Source organism: Podarcis liolepis, assembly GCF_965112155.1.
Source record: "Podarcis liolepis genome assembly, chromosome: 4".
Lineage (NCBI taxonomy): Eukaryota > Metazoa > Chordata > Lepidosauria > Squamata > Lacertidae > Podarcis > Podarcis liolepis.
Window position 1 is genome coordinate 61591771 of NC_139558.1, and position 23033 is coordinate 61614803.

Sequence of the window (23033 nt, forward strand, 5' to 3'; positions counted from 1 at the left end):
GAAAACAAGCAACTGCCTACCAAAAAGCAAAAGGTACATGTCGCATGGACAATCTCTGACACACAACCACCACCCCCATATGCTTCTACAGGGAAATCACAGGTTGTAGATATTGAGGCAAAATGTGGTATGAACAATAGAAATTTCTGGGTTTTTTTCTTCAGGGGCAAGAAAGAGAAACTTCGTCCCTACAGGAAAGGTTCTCCTTAGTACTGTTTCTTCAGTCTTTCACAAGGAATATTATTTTAATATGGTGGTGGTAGTATATTATGCCCCAGCCATTTCTCATAAGAGTGCTACACTGGAGACATAGATGAGCATGCCAAAGCAATTGACAATGTGCCTACTCTTTCTGCTACTGTAACAGTGTGACAAAGGACAAAATCTGTGCCCCTTATACCTTGTGGTAGGATGCTTCAGCACGATCCAAAGAAACCAGGGTATGAACTGTGGCGCATAGTTTATTTGCAAATGAAAGCACCAACTGCAAGTGATGAGAAAGACCTGTGATTGGATTTTCCAATGCTTTCACTTTCAGTAAAAGGAGCCTCCCCTACCTCTCATTTTAGATCTGGTGCTTACTTATATAATTAAGAAGACTTGTAAATGTTTTTGAATTAACAGTGTGCAGTTCACTTGAACTGTTTTTCCTAATTAACTTGCTTGGTTGCACATGATTTGAATAATGAAGTTTAAGCCTTCCACTCCACCCCTCAGTCCCATTTCTCCAACTTCAATCTCTCTGTCCCCAAAATTGGTATTAGCTGTGGAGCGAGGGGTGGCGGCAGAGAGACAGGCATGCCATGGGTACTAACGTTTCCTCCCCTCCAACTAAAACCCCTCACCTGGAATGTATATGTGAGACATAACTGGGGTTAACTAGCACAATTTTATTAAAATATCAAAGATCTGAGAGTGAAATCAAGCTAGGAAACTGCAGGCAGCCTAAGATGGTGAAGGTATGAGGGAAACCTCCTGGCCCTTTACCTGACACCGTCCCGGGTCAGGGCACAAGGTCTGATGATTCACTGATTTGGTATATTCATTGCCTTCTTACTTAAAATATAAGCCAATATATGGGCAGTTTGCGTGTGAGTGTGGGTGTGAGGGGGGCAGGAGGCCATTATCTTCTAACAATTCAAATAAAACTGCATGTATTTGCATCAAAACTTGTTGAACATAGGGGTTACTTTAAGTACCAATAAATTATCATGTGTGTATCCTGAGAAAGACACCTATAAACTACAGGAAAGATATTCTGATGATTTAAGAACTCCCTTTCTTTGAATGAGAATTACAGTGTCTGTTAGTGAGCAAGACAATTCCCAAATAAAATGCAACTTTATCCCAAAGTCAGTAGCTCTGCCCTAAACCTAATAAGATTATTTGTGTATAAACTTCTTAATTTGCTTCCCTATTTATCGGCTATTTCCACTGTTCCTATAACATTGCATTTCCACAGTTAATTCATCATGCTATAAAATAAATCACAAGCACTAAACAAGAAACATAAAATATTCTAACTTTCTATCACATCTGTTTAATGGAATATTTCAGTATCCTTAAGAGAATACGTTGTCTCTTTCATTGAGTTATAGAGAGCGCAAGAGAAAGATTGACCTAGTTCATAACTCCTTTTCCAAGGAAGTCAGCATCTAGAAGCTCATGAGCAAGGCAAATAAATAGGTGACGTCACCTGCTGCTCTCTGCCCCTCTCTGCCTCTGTATTCAGATATTCTACTTTTGTCTATGGAGGCTCCACTTGGCATTTAGCTAGATCAAACAAGAATGAGTTTCTGTAATATTTTTTCAAGCACACCTCCATGATCTTCACACACTGAATGTTTGGAGGCCAAGAGTGGGATTGCACATAGCTCTGTTCCCCAGTTCATTCATTCATTCATGCATTCAATCAATCAATCAATCAATCAATCAATCTAGAAGGTGCACACATGCTATGTGCACAGGACTTTTTTCACATGGATGACCTTAACAGGGGGTTAGAGACATTCATGGAAGATACAGCTATCAAAAACTACTGCCTCCAGAACCAGAGGCTGCATGACTCTGTGTACCAGTTGCCAGGGAGAACAAGTGGATAGTGCTGCTGTGTTCATTTCCTTCTTGTGAGGTCCCATCAGCATCTGGTTGGCTGCTGTGAGAACAGGACACTGGACTAGATGGATCTTTCTTCAGATTCCGTAGAGCTTTACTTATGATGGACGTTTTAGGCCAACAAATATCTTAAGGGCCATAGGTTCCTCATTCCTTGTATAGAGTATCTGGATATTCTCTTTTCCTTTTAAATACAGTGGTGCCCCGCAAGACGAATGCCTCGCAAGACGAAAAACTCACTAGACGAAAGGGTTTTGCGGTTTTTGAGCTGCTTCGCAAGACGAATTTCCCTATGGGCTTGCTTCGCAAGACGAAAAGTCTTGCGTTTTTTGCAAGTTTGTTTCCTTTTTCTTAACACCATTAATACAGTTGTGACTTGACTTCGAGGAGCAACTCATAGAACGCAGTGTAGTAGCCTTTTTTGAGGTTTTTGGTGATTTTTGAAGCTTTTCCAAAACTTTTCCGACACCGTGCTTCACAAGACGAAAAATTCGCTAGACGAAAAAACTCGCGGAACGAACTAATTTCGTCTTGCGAGGCACCACTGTAGAGGGTTTCTGAACGAAACATTCAAGTACACTTTGTTCTGGTTTGCTAGATCCTTATTAGCTTACTTTCCCAGACAAAATGTAGCCTTTTGAGCCAAGGTATTCATAAGGGGACACAGAAAATGACAGCAGAATACTGATCTCTGTCAACAAGCATCCTTTAGTGACTGCCGGTACAAAATATTAAAGCGAATTGTCAGCATATTCCTCTTCAGCTGATGGTAATCACTGGTCATATATACATTCCCATACTTTTTCAATTCCTCTGGAAAGATTTTATGGTAGAAAACATCTGTACTTTCTTTGACTTCTAATCTCTCCTTATTACAACATGGATACACAACTCAGCAAGCTATTGTGAACTGTGTTTTACCCTGTTTACATCTCATGAGCCTAATGGGATAAGAAAAAGTAACTTTCTGTTTGGGCAAAACAAAAAGATGGGCTTCAGAATGCCGTGAGCAGTAAAACTACATATCTGAATCTAAAGTAGGTCAAGTCCAGATCTATCAGAGATCCAAAAAAGAGAGATTGCAGAGTCCCAATATTTAGCTAAAGTCTTTCTTTAAAACACAGAAATGTTTAAAATGTAACTGGAAATTCTTTGGCTTTACATTTGGGGACATCTATTCTTTTTTTGGAGCTTTACCCAAGGCAAAGTAATCCAAGCAAGGCAGTTGACTTACACAAGATGTCAAGTTCTACAGAGTTTGTGTGCCAGAATGCTAGAATATCTGATTTGTGCCCTTTCTCTAGGGAACAGATATGCTATGCTGAACTGAAACAGGGGGTAGGTGCTGGATAGGTATAAGAAGGAAAGAAGCGAAAGGATTAACATTAGCATTCAAACAAATAACTCTGTGCATTGGTTCCAAGCAACAGATTGTTCCCCTCTTTTTTCAGTGGGGTCATTTTAGCTCCATCACATCTGTCAGTGTTTATGCTGAGCAAATAATAAAGAACAAAGGAAATGTAGACCCATCTGCAGTCAATTATTCCATGTTTTTCAGACCTATTCCATTTCTATAGGATCACCCACATGTTGTACAGCCAAAAACTAAATTATCATTACTAAGAATGCATTAACTCCAAAAGATCAATTGCTCAGTTTACCATGGTCATACAATTTCAGACATGTGTAATAGCTTTGTATCTTCTTTATGAGATGGTGTCTTTAATTAAGGCAGTAGTAACTTTCACAGAAATGCCCAAGTGTTTCAAAAATTCTTACTCTGTACCAATGAAATACTAATTGTCATGCCATTTATTTTATACCCTGAGTTAGCTTCATAACAGCAGTTTCTGCATCAATTTGGTTCCTTTTGAGTTCTTGCACAGAGAATGACACAGAACAAAGAAATAGGAAAACAGTGCTAGGGCTGAAATAATTTTAAAAAATTATGTTGGCTAGTTCACTAAGCTGGTGGAAAAGCCAAATATCCATTAACCTTTGATCTAAGGGACATCAGTCCTCTATAACTTTAGTCATCTATGTCTGTAGTTACAAGCTTTAACTCATTAAACCACAGAAGTATTCTGAGATTACTGAATTTCAGATGTATTCTTGGCTAAATATGCACATATAGCTGCTATCAGGGAAGAAAAGGATACTTACTGCCCTTTGCTTAGCTTAAGTATCATTACGCCATGTGTTGGCCACAGCAAGATTTAGACCTCCATCATCAGCACCTATGTAATATGTGCAATCTGTGCTTTTCAGACTACCAGATAATTATTTCCCTTTGTCAGGCAAAGAGATATTTTACACTGCCATAAAAACCTTTATTCTCAGAAGATCAGTTTCACACACAAGGCAATAATCACAATCATTTTATTCTTTCAGTTCTATTAAGATTAAAAATATTATCAAGCTGCATAAACAGACTTTGCAGCACTCTCTATTTTCAGCCTAATTTACTTTTTAATTAGAAAGCAAAACAGTTCGTCAGAAGAATGAGGTAATTTCTGGCCACAATAAAAACATTTGGCATCTGTTTTGATAAAACTTTATACTAATATTGTCAGCATGGCAGCTCAAAAGAATGTTTTGGGCTAATACACCCTGCTTTTATACTACCATCATACAGCAATACTTGTACTTTTCTACAACTGGGGCGAACAGGTCAGTAAGCTATTCGTTTCATAAACTGAACTTTAAAGATTATGCATGAAGATATGATATACTGAAACCCGTAAAAGCAGCAGTACAACAGACCAGTTCAATCTACAATTTACTGCTTTCGTTGAAATAGTTCCCACATATTGTAGAATATATCAATAAATTACACTTTAAACTGAACAGCTGAACATGTAGCATTGGCAAGAGCATTCCAGACACTTGAGGAAAATCAACTGTACAGACTGAAACAGGTTTAATGGTTATGCCTCTTTCTAGGCTGCGTAGGTATTTTATTCCTGAGAGGGAGGCTGCTTCAGATCTTTAACAAAATTCTCACCAAAACTACAATATTAACAGATCTGATCATGTGTCTATCCTCATATATATGGTGAAAACATGTGCACGCATATGCATGCATTCTTGGAAATACAGCACTAGGAATCTTTATTCTAGGGGTGGCTTGCCACAATGGTTCCAACTACAAATTTAGAAATGTCAATACTGTCATGCTTACTTGGGGGAATTAACAAGAACCAACAAATGTCAACAGGAATATAAATGAAATATATATTTAAACAAACTGTTGGGCAGTAGGTAAAATAGGTCAGCAGCTTGGAGTGCCAATATAATAGTAAAAAGAAACCCAGCAAGGCAGTTGGTTGTTACAAGTTACACAGGGTACTTAACCCGTGTTTCTTTGACCATAAGCTTACACTTAAACAGTTCCTATCATGGACATGGAGACAGAGGCAGAGATATTGCCTTATGTGGAGTGGGTGCGGGTGCTACAGAACCTGTAGAATTATAGTGGAAGCTTTAAATGCACTGGCAGGGGTGGGGAGCTCAAATGCAAATGACTGAAGTTGGAAGACAGTGAGGTTAGGGAAGTGAGAAATGTAGAGACAGGAGGGAGATGTGATATGCTAATAATTACTTTTCCAGAGGAAGACAGAGTAAAGCAAAAATACAGTGGTACCTCGGGTTACATACGCTTCAGGTTACATACGCTTCAGGTTACACACTCCGCTAACCCAGAAATAGTGCTTCAGGTTAAGAACTTTGCTTCAGGATAAGAACAGAAATTGGGCTCCGGCAGTGAGGCCCCATTAGCTAAAGTGGTGCTTCAGGTTAAGAACAGTTTCAGGTTAAGTACGGACCTCCGGAACGAATTAAGTACTTAACCCGAGGTACCACTATATTTCCTTAATTTCACCATAACATGACTTCAGGGCTCCATGTAGCAAATTGGCTGAATTGGAGAGACTGAGAAAACAGAAGTTTATTCTGTTTTTCTGAAAGGAGTCCTGTAACCAAAACAAACAAGCCCTTGTAAGGAGCCCCTGAACCAAAGTCCAGTTTCTACTCTAGGTTCCTTAGAACCCTCATACCAAGTTTCCTGTTGGGAAAAGCACTGGCTTGTCCTTCTTGCAAGGGTCTTGATTAACATGAAGAAAACAGAAAACATGGTTAAAGGGCATGGTGACAGGGAAGAAGAGGCAACAAAAAGGGATTTAGCTAAGTTGAAGGTCTCTGGCTCCTGCAGGCATCTACATGGTATAATACTGTTACATACCATCCCACTCTCCAAGCAGGGAGACACTACAGGGCTTCCAGCACTTACCCAGGGTTTAGTTTCCTCAGGATGAAGGTCAGCAGAGGCTGTGCTGTTTCTAGGATATATGTTTTATTTACACAAATATACAACCCAAGCATAGGATGGAGGGGCTCATAGCAGTAACACTCCCAAAGATATTGCTTCTCCATTAGTCACAGCTTTGGATCTAGCACACAGCAAAACAGGTCTCTCTGTCTGAAGCGTCTAGCCTTTTGCTCTCTCACACACAACTGTCTAGTCCAGCCCCACTTTGACCTGTGGTTCCCCATTACTTAGCTGTAGGTATTGCAACCTACCTCATTCTCTGAGATGCTGATCAGGGCACTTAAGTGGTCAGCTAATACCAATATCTTAGATAGAAACTTGTATGACTGGTTCAGCAACCTCCTCTACTGGATTCTAACCCTCCCTGGAGACAAGGCACTAATAACTGATTCAGGATTCAGGGCATCATCCAGACTGACACCCTCCCAACCTCACAAGAATGCCAATATTGTAATGTAGGTAACACCCACAAAATAATGTGAGTGTGAGGGCTATCTGCCCTCAAATATCAAGCTGGTCTCTTGCTTGTAGTCAAGTACACTTAGGGCGCCCCCTGCTGGGAAATATAGTTGGAAGACAGGAAACAAGAAGAGAAAGAAATGTTAAAGAGGAGGGTTGGCTGGAATATCCAAGACCAGAGTTTCCCAAAGTGGGTTTCTATCAGACAACTTTTATACTTATGTATCTGTAGAAAATAGATTTCTCTGTACAGTGGTGCCTCGCAAGACGAAATTAATCCGTTCCATGAATCTCTTCGTCTTGCGGTTTTTTCGTCTTGCGAAGCACGGCTATTAGCAGCTTAGCGGCTATTAACGGCTTAGCGGCTTTAAGAAAAAGAAAACAAACTCGCAAGAACTTGCAAGACGTTTCGTCTTGCGAAGCAAGCCCATAGGGAAACTCTTTCGTCTTGCGGGTTTTTCGTCTTGCGAGGCATTCGTCTTGCGAGGTACCACTGTACATATATTATTTTGTAAGATCTCTTTCAAAAGGTTATATTATTTTTTATATTCAAAGTAGGATTTCTAAATAACCCTTTATTGGGATTTAGTGCCTGGATAACATCTAAACATTTTAGGTCAGTGGAATATTTGATGAAGGGATTTTGAATTTCCAGAGCTAGAAGGTCTTTCCCCTGTTCTCAGTATATAGTTTTAAACTGCTTGATCATTTTGTTGATCTCACTAAAGCTTTTTATAATGGTCCCATAAAAATGTAAATGCCATGTGTTCTATCTGTTTAAGAGAAAAGAAAATTTAAATTTTGATGTCTTTTGGGAACTGGGGCAACCCCACAATTTCCTTTCACAAAGGTCACACAATTGCCATCTACTGTGAAAAGGTCATGACCAATGTGGCCCTCCAACACAGAATACACACACACACACACACACACACACACACACACATTTCCATTCCAGAGTTCATTTCTCATTACCAATATATAGACTGAATTGCCTAATAGGTGCAGATTCTAAATCCTTTTTACCACGATATGTGGTTTTCTCCACAATTGTTTCCCCAGTAACTGTGCATGAGAAGTCAGTTGTTCATTGAGTAAGTGTTTTATGCTTATATCCTTAGGAAAGATATATATGGCACTAAACTCAAAATGAATATTCTGTGGCCTGAAAAACTATTGCTATCTTACTTGATGTGATACAATGCTGTCCAGTAGTAATAGGTATTTATCACTTTGAGAAAAGAAGCGGGGCGGGCGGGCAGTAATCTCTACTTGCATTTAAACTGCGGCAAATATGGACTACAGCCACAAAAGTCCTCAATTTACACTAAATGTATATCTTTAAGTGTCAAATCTCTGCTCTGCACTGCTCCATGAAATACAAATGTAATAGTTAAATGTCAAAAGAAAACACTAAATAGAAATACTGCCACTTCAGCAAGATAAGTAAATGGGTTCAGGCATGTTTTTGAAGTTAGTGAAGCAATAACTCCATGACCTAAAGCATTCAGTATCCCAGTCTGGTGAGCAGTCAACGTCTCCGACAGGAAGAAATGCGAAATTTGGAAAGCTGATGAGAAAAATGCACATGTTCATGCACTATCAGCACAAAGTTATTTAGCACAATTGCTCCTGTAATTGCAGTACATTGCGAATGTTCAGTGTTCAATGGTCCTCGAAACTCAAACTTCCAATTGGTTGATGATGGGTTGTGCTAGTAGTGAACACTGAACTGTGAAGTATTAAATTCTGGAATTTTCAACCTGAAATCTGTTCCCCACCTCCAAGTCTACTGTTCTTTTTCTGTGGGTGTATATTGCTGTCCTCCCTTATCTTCTTTTACCTGAGGAATCTACAGTTAAATATGAGTTCCAGTGTCTAAACTCATATATCTGAACTGATGGCTGGAGTGCTTTTCACTTACATATTATACTAAAACCTTACAGAGCCTTATTCTTCATTACAGAAAGTATCTTATCCAACAGAAAAATCAGTGTTTATATAGGAGTAAATCAGGTGAAGACTACCCAAAATCTTACAGTTTTACTGAAGCAGATGAACAATAAGAATAACTCCCTTATGGCTTGAATGACAGAACATATCATGTACAAAACACACAAAAATGAACACCCACCTTTTTTGCAGCATCATTTGTGATGGGGGGGGGGGAATCCTTCTAAGTAATATACTGGCGCTGTGGAATATTATCTCAATTTATGGCTGCCAGCAGGCAAAAGCAAAAAGTAACTTAAAGGAAAAGGAGGCAAGCCCTCCACTACCTTGCAGTCATATCAGTAAGTGCATAATGGTATGTTATACTTCCATTGGTGAGTGGATGCATTTTGCAACACAACTAAATACAAAGCCTCAAAGAGAAGAATAGCCTCAAATGAAAACAAAGTTCCATTTTCTGCAAATCAAATATCTTTTGCTCCAGCTGACAGACTTTTGTGGAAATATTCAAACTACCAAGAGCATGGGTAGGCAAACTAAGGCTGGATCTGGGCCAATCGCCCAGGGGCTGGATCTGGCCCAATCGCCTTCTTAATCCAGCCCACGGATGGTCTGGCATGAGTAGAATGTGTGATTTTATTTAAAATGCATCACTAGGTTATTTGCAGGGCAAAGGATTGCATTCATTTTTTCCCTTCAAAATATAGTCCGGCCCCCCACAAGGTCTGAGGGACAGTAGACCGGCCCCCTGCGGAAAAAGTTTGCTGACCCCTGACCATAGCTGTCAACCTTCCCTTTTTTTGCGGGAAATTCCTTTATTCCAGCACCGTTTCCCGCTGCTCCCCTCTGCTATCACGGATTGTTAGATATCCCGTAGACTGTCCCCGGGACAGGTGAGGCTGCTGATCCCTTATTTTCGAGGCTGCTGATCCCTTATTTTCAAATCTGAAAGTTGACAGCTATGCCCCTGACCAAGAGGAATATGCCTGTTATTATGCCTGAAATACCAATGTATTGCATGATGCTTAGGTTAGTGGCTTAATACAACTAAAAAATTAGAAATGTACTCAGGTCTTGCTAACCACATGGTATTTATCCAAAAATTCACTTATGCAGACATTAAAAAATATGCCAAAACCTCACCATATGCTCCACAGATTCATTAAGCTGATCTCCCAACTTCCTTACTTCCTTGAATATTTCTGCTTTGCTGGTTGGCAGCAGCCATTTTGAGGCAGAAACCACAGAGAGAGGGAGGAAGATTGGATGAATCAGAGAGCAGGAGAGACTGCACAAATCAGGGAGTAAAAGTTCAGAGAAATCAGGTTTTTTTTACTTTGTCTCTCTTTTGCTGATTGGTTGTAGCCATTTCAGGAAGAAACCATGATTCAGGGTCCAGCTATGTTTAGCCTGGAAAAGAGGAAATTGACAGTAGATATTTGAAGATGGCTGTCATATCTCAAGGGCTGTCATGTGGAAGGTGGAGCAAACTTGTTTTCTCCCTGCTCTGGAGGACAGGACCCAAAGCAATGGCTTCAAGTTACAAGAAAGAAGAATCTGATTAAACACCAGGAAGAACTTTCTTACGGTAAGAGCTGTTTGACAGTGGTACAGACTCACTTGGAAGTGGGTGGACTCTTCTTCCTTGGAAGTTTTTAAGCAGAGTTTGGGTGGCCATGTGTCCTGCAGGGATGCTTTTGTTGAGATTCCTGCATTGCAGGGGGTTAAATGAGATGATCCTCAAGGTCCCTTCCAACTCTAGAGTTCTAAGATTCTATGATTCTAAATACATGTCAAAAATAGTGATAAACCAACAAGCCCTCTTGGAGCAGAATTCCTATTAAATGTTTCCAATGGTTTCTTGCATATTAATGATCTTAGCATATTGAACATGCCTGGTTTTCTCTCTCTCTCTTCTTCTTCTTCTTCTTCTTCTTCTTCTTCTTCTTCTTCTTCTTCTTCTTCTTAAGTTTATATATTCTACTACTTTTTTAATACTGATCTTTATCCTTGGTTATTTTTGTATGATAGTGAAATCTTATCTATATGATACTGCTGTTTTTGTATAACTGTACGCTACAATTTATACCTGTGTAAAGGTAAAGGTAAAGGTACCCCTGCCCGTACGGGCCAGTCTTGCCAGACTCTAGGGTTGTGCGCCCATCTCACTCAAGAGGCCGTGGGCCAGCGCTGTCCGAAGACACTTCCGGGTCACGTGGCCAGCGTGACATCGCTGCTCTGGCGAGCCAGAGCCGCACACGGAAACGCCGTTTACCTTCCCGCTGGTAAGCGGTCCCTATTTATCTACTTGCACCCGGAGGTGCTTTCGAACTGCTAGGTTGGCAGGCGCTGGGACCGAACGACGGGAGCACACCCTGCCGCAGGGATTCGAACCGCCGACCTTTCGATCGGCAAGCCCTAGGCACTGAGGCTTTAACCCACAGCGCCACCTGCGTCCCGCTATACCTGTGTAGTTAAAGGTAAATAATGCATTAATAGATCCAGTTGGTGGAAGTAACTGGGGAACAGCATACAGAAATATATGGCTACCTAACTGGATCCTTTTGTGTTAATGACCTTTCCCTATTTTTAGAAATCCAGTGCATCCATATTCTTGCCAACCACACTGTTGCAAACTGACATCCATATATGGGTCCATAATAATGCATCCCAAGGACCATTTTCCTCCAACATATTTGGGTGGACTGTTTTATACTACTAGCTCTCTCCACATATACAAATGTTTCATTTCCCTCTCAACTTTTTGTTATTGTTCCTTGTGACCAAGAGCAATTATTCCATTTAAATAGTATCATTGTATTTACCAGATAATGGCAAAGAGTATTATATTCCTCTTACATTACATATCCTTCCTTTGCATGGTGCATGGCAGTAATGGAGACAAATTAATGCTATCCTTTTACTGAAATTGACAAGGCTAGCTTTATTATTATTATTATTTATTGAATTTATATACCGCCCTATACCCAGAGGTCTCAGGGAAGTTCACAGAATAAAATCAAAATATAAAACTACAAAATACATAATCAAAATAAAAACAACCCAATAAGCCCCCCCCCCAAAAAAACCCCACCACATTTTAAAAGGGCAAGTGTGTGGATCTGGTCTGCGACTACTGGCTCCAGAATCTTGCTCAGGAAAGGGAGATTAGTCTTGTTTCTATAGTTTATTGTTCTAGTGTTATTTTGAAGTATCATAGAGACAAAGAAAAAGTAAAATTAAATTTGAAAATTGAGTCAACACAACAAATCTGAAATAAAGAGAAGGCAGGAATTTAAATCTAAAAGGCCATAATACAGTGCACCAGGTAAACACTTAAATTCAATTGAATTCAAAGGAGTTTTAAGCATGGCTAACCCCATGCTAGATTGTGGCATTTATCTATATTTAATGTGAAGCAAATAGGATAGCAAGCTGCACTGGCAAGTGGGTCAATACTATTTAAAAATATGACTTGTTGGTTGTGAATTTTTACAGGGATAAGAGTTATATATTGTAAGCTCTAGCATTTATTTTGACATAAAATGGGAGTTGCTGGGTAAAATATCAACAGTAGTCAGGTCAGGAACCTGAGAGAACTACTGCTGATCAGAGTGGACTGTCCTAAGCATTGGTCTATCTTCCCCAGTCTGAGTATAAAATATATCTTCCTGTATACATCAAAATGTATGGCTGTCATTGCACAGTCCCCACTGAAGGATTTGTAGTGAGTGCTGTATCACAATCCTGGATTTGCATAATGCCAGGGTGGGATTCAAAAGCAAAAGAGAAGACAGGTTACAGTGGTACCTCAGGTTACATACGCTTCAGGTTACAGACTCCAATAACCCAGAAATATTACCTCAGGTTAAGAACTTTTCTTCAGGATGAGAACAGAAATCGTGCTCTTGCAGCGCGGCAGCAGCAGGAGGCCCCATTAGCTAAAGTGGTGCTTCAGGTTAAGAACAGTTTCAGGTTAAGTACGGACCTCCGGAACGAATTAAGTACTTAACCCAAGGTACCACTGTATACAAAACCAGTGGCCATGGCATTGGAGCCAGAAGGGAGTGACAATGAGAGGGGGGAAGTGATGGTTTAAAGGAACAGCAGAAATTTGAATAATGCAGGGATGGATCTTAGCATGTGACGGGTGGCTTTAATGACAGAGGTCTGAGTAAAGTACTGTGGGATATTTGAGGATTTTGCATATTTCTCTGTCATATATGAGGCAGCTGAGAATTGGAAGATGCAGACTTCAGTACAGCGAAAAGTGAGAGACAATGAAAGGGAGGGAAAGTGGCTGTTTTAAACAGCAGTAGTTTGAATAAAGCAGGGGTGGAAGGACACAGAGGCAAATGGTGGTTTTAAACCACAACAGAGGTTCCCAAGATACTAGCCACTAATCTTTCACTTCACCTTTTTTTAGCTATTAAGCGTTCCAGAAACTTGTATGCCTTGCTGGTGTGGTTGAGGCCTCTGCTCCCAAACCAGACTTGATATTCCTGCATGTTAATGAACTCTTTGCATTAGTTTTTCTGACATGGCTTTGTCATTCCAAATTTCCACTGTGGCTTTATCAATTTACTTCCAAAGCTATGTGAAGATCAGTCTAGCTTCTATTAGCAAGAAACCAATTAGTTATTCCCTTTAACCATCCAAATTTTGACCATCCCAGACGTTCAAGATTACCATGGAGGGAATTGGTGCATCTTTGTGGGTAATCAGTTGGATTTCTTCAATTGACACCAGACAATTGCCACTTTAGGAGAATTCTACCATAAGTGGAATCGTGCCATTTTTGGGGTCCACATACCTAGCATTTTTGTGAAAATATCCAGGAAGTGAAATATGCCAGCAATATTCCTTCATATTTTTTTTCCTTTCAAAATCAGTAGTTAGCTCTGAGAGACACACAAATTCAATTTCTTGGCCTTCTTCACTTGGAGAAATGTAGCCTTTATGTAGATTCTGCATATTATCACATGGAGATGTATTCCTATGTATTCCTGAGGTCGGCAAAACACTTATTGTGGTCTACCTGATTACAGGCTGGGTGTGGGTGGCGTGCCAACTGGAAACACTGACAGGTGCTGCTATCTTAGCTGGGTCTTCTGCATATCTCCAAATATGTGCAAAAGTCTAAAGGAAAGTTAATGGACTTCATTATTTTTGGTCTCCTACTCCTTGGTCAATTCACCTCAAGAGCAGCCAATGTGAATCAGCAGTAGCACAGCACAAGGTGGTGGGAAGCAGTGCAAGACTTGTGATGGTACTCTCATGTATATAGTATTGTCACCTCATTTTTACTTCCAATGGCAGCCATTTTGTGCTGGTGTGCACAACACTTTTATCAATATATGCATCAGCACCTCATCTCTTACTGAGAAAAAAATCCCTGAGGAGCAGACTTTTCAAATCATTTAAAAAACAATACCACATTATAGCTGTCGCCAGCTTTTTCTAGAAATCTGCTGACCTGACCAGACATCTGCATTCAGGCAGCTGGCTGCGTTTGCCTGTGACTTCAGTGGTGGTGTCAGCAACATTGCAGGTGAAGAGGAGCACTGAGTCCCAGTCAGAACTCTGCAGCTCAGACATGCTGTATTGCTGTTCAGCTCCTCATAACCTAGATCCAGGTGGGCATGTGTGACTAGACAAGTTTCTAGGGACTGTGGTAAGCAGATGGAATAAGCAAGAAACATCCAGGATGCAAGTGTGTAATTAGCAGGAGAGAAGTAGGTGCTCAGTGGATGCATTTCATGGTAGAAGAGGTAGGGCAAGTGGGAGTGACCCTCACCCTTTCAGCTCTGGGAATATAAATGGATGAATGGGACAGAATGAGGCAAGCTTGCAGTTCTGTTCTCTAAACAGTTGTGCAGTCGGCTACGTTCATGGGTTTGGATACATATCTACAAGTTGTATGTGCATTTTGCAGGACTGGGCAAATGAATGGGCTTCTCAATGGATCTTGGATCTCCGAGTTTGTTTTTTAAAGTGTAGATTCTGCAAGTCCGAAGTCCGCCTGCCCTTGATGCATTGTGTTACCTGCTCCACCCCTCCCACAACTATTCTTAAGACTTTTCAGGGAATTGCTTTAGCATCCGAGCATAAGGCTTTTATTTAAACTGGACGCACATGGACTGGAAAAGGAACTGTTCCAAAACGTTTAGGTTCAAATTTGAATTAGCTGTTAACCTTCAATGACTCCGTCTTCAATTTATACGGAAAGAGTTTGCCAGCAATACCATCTTCTCTAACCTTTTGTGCTGCTCTTTGAGGCAATTCTGTGGCAAAAGGCTTCTTGAAGTCCAAGTAGATTATGTCTGTTGCTTCATTTCTGTCAGTTGTCATTGTCACTTCCTTGAAGAAGTTAATCAGATTTGTTCAGCTTGACCTCCACTTTAAATGGCTTTGACCTGTCTAAGTCTGTACCTGTTAAAATGTTCTCAAGTTTTGTCCTTACCCAATGATTCTGAAACCTTCTTCCGTACTTTGATCCCATTCTAAATATAGATGTCATGTATGCTACCTTCATGTTCCTAGCCTATTACGCTTATTATCATATCAGCAGGGAATTAAATGTCTCTGCCATTGTTTCCTTCATTTCATATTTTCATATTAAGGAAACAAGAACATTAGTCTTTCAACATGTCATTGTTGTTGCTGTTATTTATTAAATTTGTATACCGCCCTTCATCCAATGATCCCAAGCTAGTTCACAACAGAAAAATGCAAAATGAAAATACAAAATACATTTTTTAAAAACCCCAATTACCCTCACCATACTCTCTTTTTCCCCCTTCCAACTTCAACCCTTTTTCATTTTCCTCTGAAGGTGCTTCTCTCATGTACACTTTTTACCCATGTTTCCACTCCCTTTAAATGAAAACAAATTGAAGCCATACCTCACCAGCATTTCTTGATGTTCATATATATGCTGCAGTAAGCTTTTGCCAGTCAAAAGTTCATATCTTCAGCTATTGCAAATGGCTTTTCCCCTTGGATCTTGGAAGTATTTGAAGCAATCTAGGATAATTGCTTCAGTCACCAGTGAATACAATCATTGATTGTTGTTTTTCCAAATATGTTTAGAAACCATTATACTTTTTCTTAGATAAAATAATAAGAGTGAAGCCTTATGCTGGATTTAAACTTGTTGGAGAGTGTTATAATACAGAATACCATAATAGCAGGGCCAGATTTAGGTTTGATGAGGCCCTAAGCTATTGAAGGTAATGGGGCCCTTTATATGTCCAGCTATCCTTTGTGTCAACAGCAAATTGTTGCTGTTTTTTGTGTTGGATATATGCTATAGGGTAATCTATGGACCTAATAGGTATCTAAAGCCATTTTCACATAACAAAGTATGTATTTTATCAAAGCTGCTGTATGTATGTTTTATTTTATTTTATTTGTTTTTTATCTTATATTTTGGAAATGTACACCCAGGTTTTCCCCCCTTTAATTTTTTTGGGGCCCCCCAAGAGAGTGGTGCCCTAAGCTATAGCTTGTTTAGCTTATACATAAATCCGGCAATGCATAATAGACAAAAGCCAGGGTAAAGAGGTGTTTCTTCAGCTATGCAATGAAGATGCTAGAGGAACCACTGTTGGGAGGGAGTTCCATAGTTAGGGGCACCAGAGAAAGCCCTCTCCTAGGCTACTATCCCTTGCATTTCTGTGGGTGGTGAAACTACTCACATAGTGGTTCCTTCCTTCACACTCTTATGCAATAAATGGAGTGAAGCAACTTGCTTAGTTTGCATGGGAGAAGGAGGAAATAAAAGAGACGAAGGCAGAAGGAGCAGCAAAAGAGGGTTCTAAATGCTAATCCCTGTGGGTCATAAAGCTTTTACCCTCCATCTTCTATTCCCCCTCTCCACAACATTTCCTTCTCTCCTCAACGGGAATGAGTGATTATTTGTAAGAGGGAAAGGAACATGCATGTAGGGCAAAATTTAGGTATGTTGGAGTGGGGCCTGAAAACCACTCCACACACCCCTCAGGTTTTGTTCCCTGCCTCCATAGGAGCTAAAGCTCAATTTAGTTCCTTTGGGAGCAGGAAAAAGCTTAAAAAATGCTCAAAAAATATATTCTTAATGTGTAAGACATATGAAGGGAACAGTGAAAGTTGATCAGTTTGCCAGAGGTCAATTATGAAGTCAGTTGTGCATTAGTACCCTTTTAGCTAAGTCATAAGTTTGACACAGAGAAATGTCATGATGATGCAGGTGATGAACATTTTTGGGTTCAGTCATAATGATATAGAGCACTTGGAGCTGCTAAGCACTTAAGCCAGTGCTTAGCTTTAAGCATCTGAACAGTCTTGCTAATTAAATGGATCTAATCATGTGTTCTGTGCTCCCTCTACTGGTTTAGCGGCAGGTGACTTGTCTGACAAATGCCCAGAGCTGGGTTGATGAACTTATTGTAGAGCAATGCTGGTGCTAAGACCAAAGTGTTAAGATAGCACATGAATATTCAGACCTGTAACTTATATGTCCAAATACTCTCAGGAGTTAACAAGCTGCTCCTTAGGCTGTCTTCCTCCAATTGTCCCATAAACTTATCCATGCTATACTAAGGACTTAGTGATTTTGTTGTATTGGGATATGTTTTTATTGCTTGTATTTTTAACCTTGTTTCAAAATAAAAGGTAATACGCTGTGCAATATACAATGTAAATTAATGCACCTATGAAAAAGAGAATGAAAGCTATATTTTTGGCTTTGGAAGACATTGGTTGGAAACTGTGATATGGCTGTTTTATTCTGATAACTTTTAGTAAAAAAAGGGGGGGGGGCTGACAGAAAGGCTGATAAAAAATCCCCAAATCTTCTATGTATATGTCAAGAGGGAATACTTAAAAACATTAAAATAAGAGCTATGACAGAAACTTTCATAAAGGTTTGCTGTAAACCTGCTTGGGACAAATAAAATTCTTGTTCTTCCCCCTCCATAAAGTTATAGAACAATGATAGTCTAATCAATAGCCGAGAGTAATGTTGCAAATGTTACAGGAATTAAACCAGTATAAAGCCAGCGGCATTTAGGGCTGGGGAACAAGGCCCATTAATCTTTTCCTTTTGATGGCTTTCTCAAGAGGTTGCAAAATGTACAGCAGGAAAGTTCGTGCAAGGCGTTTGCAGAAAGAACATAAGTGAAGTCTTCTGAACTTGTTGTGAGCACTTCTGAACAGCAGAACATGCTGACAAGATGCAATGTGACCCCTCTTCATCGGGAGGCTGCAACTCTTCCAAGTTCATTTAAACAGCAGCATTTTATTGCAGCTAGATGTTATGCACTATACAAAAACAGTTTTAATTTTATTTCAGACTCTCTTGCCATTCTATTATTTCCCTCTCTAAATAACTTTACATTGCTCTAGGGATGATACTCAGACCTTAATGGTGAAAGGGATGTTATAAGGATCCAAACAAATCATTTGGTTGTTAGAAATGATAATTAGATTGCCCTCTAAATTCTTCTTCTTCAAGAAATCCTAGGAAATAATGCATTCCATCTTTAGAAATCAGCCAAGGAATAATTCAAAAATTGAACCACATAAATTATTAACTTGGTTCAATTTTAGAAGAGGAAAAATAGACTCAGGGTACATATTCAGCTGTAGTCTGTGAAAATTAAACCTGCAGCTCTATTTATTTTTAATGGAACTTTTGTGCTAAATTCTTCTTGATAGGTCATATTGAAAACTTTGTACTTGGTGTTTGTGTGTGATTTCCTCCTTGAGATTATGGCATAATACATGTATCTTAGGCCAACAATTAATATTTATTTAGGCTTTGTTTATGCTGCCAAATTGTGAGAGCAGTTTGGGGTTTTTAACCTAGACACCAATCCCTGTACATGTGCAGCAGAAATTCAAGAACAGTTCAGCCACATACTGTTGAGCACACAGCAGTTTATTCATGGGCTACTTGATCAAAATGCCAAGATCAAAAATGCCCACTATTGTTTTTAACATTTGCTTATAGATATAAAAGGCTAAAGCCTTCATGTTTTCATTTCATTTATTTATTTATTCCACAACATTCATATACTTCTGAATTGCAAGAAAACTGCAAAGTGGGCTGCAAAAAGAATAAAGCAATTAAGATCAGTGGTAAAAAAAGAGTTTATTTAAAACATTAAAAAATGAATTTAAATCAACAATAAACTAAAACTAGCTTAAAAGCTGTGGCACTTTCTACATGCCTAGAGAGGCTTCCCTAGACTTGCCTTGCTGGGGTGGTGGTAGTGGATTTTCACCTCATAGAGGGCACCATAGTACCCAAGTCTGCCCTTGTTACATGTGTGTATTGATACATTGTGTGTGTTTGTAGGTGCTATACGTATACATGTGGATATGTTGGGGGGGAGTCGTTCCTACTTTGGCTATGCCCACTTTTGTCTTGGCCACACCCACCATTTCCTTGCAGATGCTGGAGAGTTGGTCAATAGTGAATGCAGCCCTTGAGGCAAGAAAGTTTCCCCACCATGACAACTATCCAAAATGCCTCTACCATAAACGTAATATTTTATGTTATAGAATTGTAGAGTTGGAAAGGATCCAAAGCGTCATCTAGTTTAACCCCTTGCAATGCAGGAGTCACAGCTAAACCCTAACCTTGTGGCACTCAAATCAGAAGCGTAACACTCAAATCGTCAGTATAACACTCAACACAGATGTGTGGCACTCAAGACGCAAGTATGGCACTCAAAACAGAGCAAGTTTGGCTTCTGAAAAAAGTTCTCAAACCAGAACACTTACTTCTGGGTTTGCAGTGTTTGGGTTCCAAGTTGTTTGAGTACCAAGGCATTTGAGAACCAAGGTACTACTGTAAAGCAGAATGGCACTGAATTAACAAGTAGAATAAGAAAACAATAAAAAATAAAAATATGTTGAGAATTCATGATTGAAACATACCTTTGTAGTAAATAATATACAAAAGAAGGCAGTATATAAATGGCTTAAAGCAGGGGTGTATCTACAATAATAAAGGTGAGACAACAACTAGCCTACTCACACATACATAGTTGATAACCGCCAGTCCCACTAATACAAAGTCTCTATAAAAACTTACGTGTCCTGATCAGCATGTTTCCATCAAGAAGAACAGAGAAAGAGGATGAAACCTATTCTTATGGCTGTTGGCAAATTAAGATGCAAGTATTTTCCAACAGAGATTTAGTCAATCATATAAAAGCTGCCTATGGTCATCTTTTTGCTTGAAAATATTGTGGAGGCCTTAGAAACACCTTTGAAAACAAATTAAATTTCCAACTAAATTGATATGAATGATTACTCAGCTGTGGGAGATGCCCCTGCATTTTAAAACTAGGTTACACAGGCCTCTTCAGGTTAGAACTCACAGAAATAGAATCTGGGGGAGATTAGAGTAAAATCAAAGCTAACATGTTACATGGGCATCAATGGTTAACTATTTGGTGGGTTCCCATCTTTCTGAGACTTTTCTTGGGGTCAGGGAAATGATTTTTTATCTATTAGAGAAGTAGTAGAAGAAAAGTAATTACAAATTTGGTTGTAGCCAATCGTACTCACTCATTTTGTAGCTGCAAAATCAACCACAGCTCAGGCTGCTTGACAGGTGTTAAAGATCAGCAGCTGTAGAAACAGACTGATAGCTACATTAAAGTTCCACACCTGCAGGAGGAGAATCATTCATTCATTCATCCTGAGAACTTTGTCCTTTAGCTATAAGACAAGGTTTTCTTTTGGTAAATGTGTTGTACTACTGTTTCTAAGTAAACAGTGATAGTAATTAAAGCTGTTATGTCTCTTCTAGGCTAAGTGAACATCAGTAATAAAGTTGGGAGGAAATACAACCCACACTTTAATTGGCCAGATTTGTAATTTTTCTACTGTAGAGGATGAAATGTTGGTGAATAAAGAAAGAGGCAGTAAATTCTTCTTATTGCACAGGAAATTGCTTCAGCACTTAGTTTTAAATGCAATTCAAAGTGACATGTTATTAAGAAAAAGAGCTCATGACAAGAAAAGTTTATTCCAGTAAGACATAATGGAACTTTACTGAATTTTATTATATGAGTTTGCTGAACTATCTGTAATGCATAAAATAATTGTAGAGAACATGGGCATTAGTGGAGTAGGTTAAGCAATGTATAGGATGAATCCGAACTGGTTGTTTTGATAAAATGTACCATTGTCTAGATCATGTGATAGTCATAACAAGAAAAATGGGGAATTCCATAGGATCTTCCAGGCACATACAGAGACCTTGTCCCAGTTACAGGCAGTGAAAGAGCTCATGTATTTTTTTTGCACTTACATATAAGTATGCTATTCCCTATTCCCCTTATATTGCAGCAGTGGCACAAGCAATTCCCTACTCCTTTCACAGCAGCGACACAAGCAAAAGTACCAAATTCTCAGGCCAAACTAGGCAAGATACCATTTGTGAAATTAACAATTATGTGGATTACTTTTTTAGAAGTAAATAATTAAAAGCAAATAGTAAACATGAGGACCACAATCCAGATTGAGGACCTCGGCAGAGATTATGGGGGCTGTAGCACTGTTCCCTCATATGAATGGGATTTTCCCCTCAATAGAAGGCACCAAAGGGTATCTGGAGTCAATACCACTGCAAGTTAAAGTCCACCCTGGTCCCACCAGTGTCCGAATCCAGAACCTCTCCCATGCCTGCTATTCACTTTCTAAAAGGCACCCATGCATTCTGTGAATGACACCTAATTTGGCCTTCACTGTGCTATGCCTACTGATATAGATCCCGCTAAATATTATTTGCCAAGTGCAAAATTGTCCTTTTGCAAGGGAGACAATCTTAGAATTAAGTAAAAGGAGCAATCAGATGCTTTCCCATTCTCTCCAGCTCCATAAGACTTATGTTAAGCATATATATGCTCATCAGAAACTCGAATGTTTGCACTGTGAATATTGCTGCTCCAGAACTGCATCAGATCATAACAGTGGAAATAGTGGATAAGATGTTTCCTTATGTCAGCTTTCAGAATCTACCACTAGATCTTATCAACTTCTTTTCTAAGCTTAAGCACTTGATTAGGCTGCTATAAGCATATGGTTTTGATAGTACTATGGTTCTGACCCTGATCATGATAACCAGCTGAACTATTATGATAGCCTTTCATTTAAAGAAGAGTACCGCACTGCAGTCTAAACCACAGAGCCTAGGGCTTGCCGATCAGAAGGTGGTTCGAACCCCCGCGATGGGGTGAGCTCCCGTTGCTCGTCCCTGCTCCTGCAAACCTAGCAGTTCAAAAGCATGTCAAAGTGCAAGTAGATAAATAGGTACTGCTCAGGCGGGAATGTAAACGGCGTTTCTGTGCACTGCTCTGGTTCACCAGAAGCGGCTTAGTCATGCTGGCCACATGACCCGGAAGCTGTCTACGGATAAACGCCGGCTCTATCGGCCAGTAAAACACGATGAGCGCCACAACCGCAGAGTCGTCCATGACTGGACTTAATGGTCAGGGCTCCCTTTACCTTTACCAATGAATTATTATTATTTAAATATTATTATTGAGATTTTTTACAATATATTGCAGATAGCATTAACAATAGGCATATCACTTTCAAAGTGTGGGAAAAGAAAGTATATTTTATCCACCACCCACACACAGCAAAAAAATGTCATTCAAGAAGCAAAAGGAAAAATGTCCCTCCAGAAAGAAGAGGTCAATGCTAGTGGTCTATGATACTGACCACCCACAGAAGCAAATCAGTGGGACCAGACATTAACAAATGCATCTGAATGTGGGATTACCTCTAGCTTTCCTGCACGCCTATATTAACTTTTCATCTAAGTCTAATTGCCGTAGTCTATACCAGCTTTGAAGAGAAAAGTGTTCAGGACCCTTCTAGCTTGGTGCCACTTCCACATGTGCTGCCTTGAATTATTTTTTTAAAATACTTTCCAAATGCATAGGCAGAGTAAGGCAGGTGCCTCAGGAAGCAATTGCATGGAGGTGTGGAGTGGTACCCCCTAAATTAGCCTGCTATTCTCTGTTGCAACAACAGACACCAGCAGTATTCATATAAGGTTTAGCTTCTAGTTTTGTCTGCTTAATGTATATGAATAGAATGAAGAAGAACACCATCTTGTCTTTTGCCTCAGGCAGCAAAATATCTTGAGCCGGCCCTGTGCATAGGACAACCA

The 23033-nt window shown here is 39.7% G+C and overlaps 1 protein-coding gene and 1 long non-coding RNA gene across 7 annotated transcripts in view; one reads left to right on the top strand and one right to left on the bottom strand.

Annotated features, from left to right (window-relative positions):
• The window catches only part of LOC310704790 (uncharacterized protein), a 251058-nt gene that overhangs the window by 144438 nt on the left and 83587 nt on the right, over nt 1–23033 (bottom strand). The window contains exon 1 of one of the 4 annotated variants that reach the window (XR_014524992.1): nt 9998–10092. The exons of 1 other annotated variant lie outside the window; for it this stretch is intronic. The gene's annotated coding sequence lies outside the window, so the exon portion shown is untranslated. Of the gene's footprint in view, nt 1–5716; nt 5748–9997; nt 10093–23033 lie in introns of those variants that run through there. 2 more of the 4 variants (XR_014524993.1, XR_014524994.1) reach the window with 2 other exon arrangements.
• Nucleotides 10308–23033, top strand: part of LOC310704812 — a 46479-nt gene continuing 33753 nt past the window's right edge. For all 3 annotated transcript variants that reach the window (XR_014525034.1, XR_014525035.1, XR_014525036.1), the window contains exon 1: nt 10308–10442. This is a non-coding gene — a long non-coding RNA (uncharacterized lncRNA). The remainder of the gene's footprint in view (nt 10443–23033) is intronic.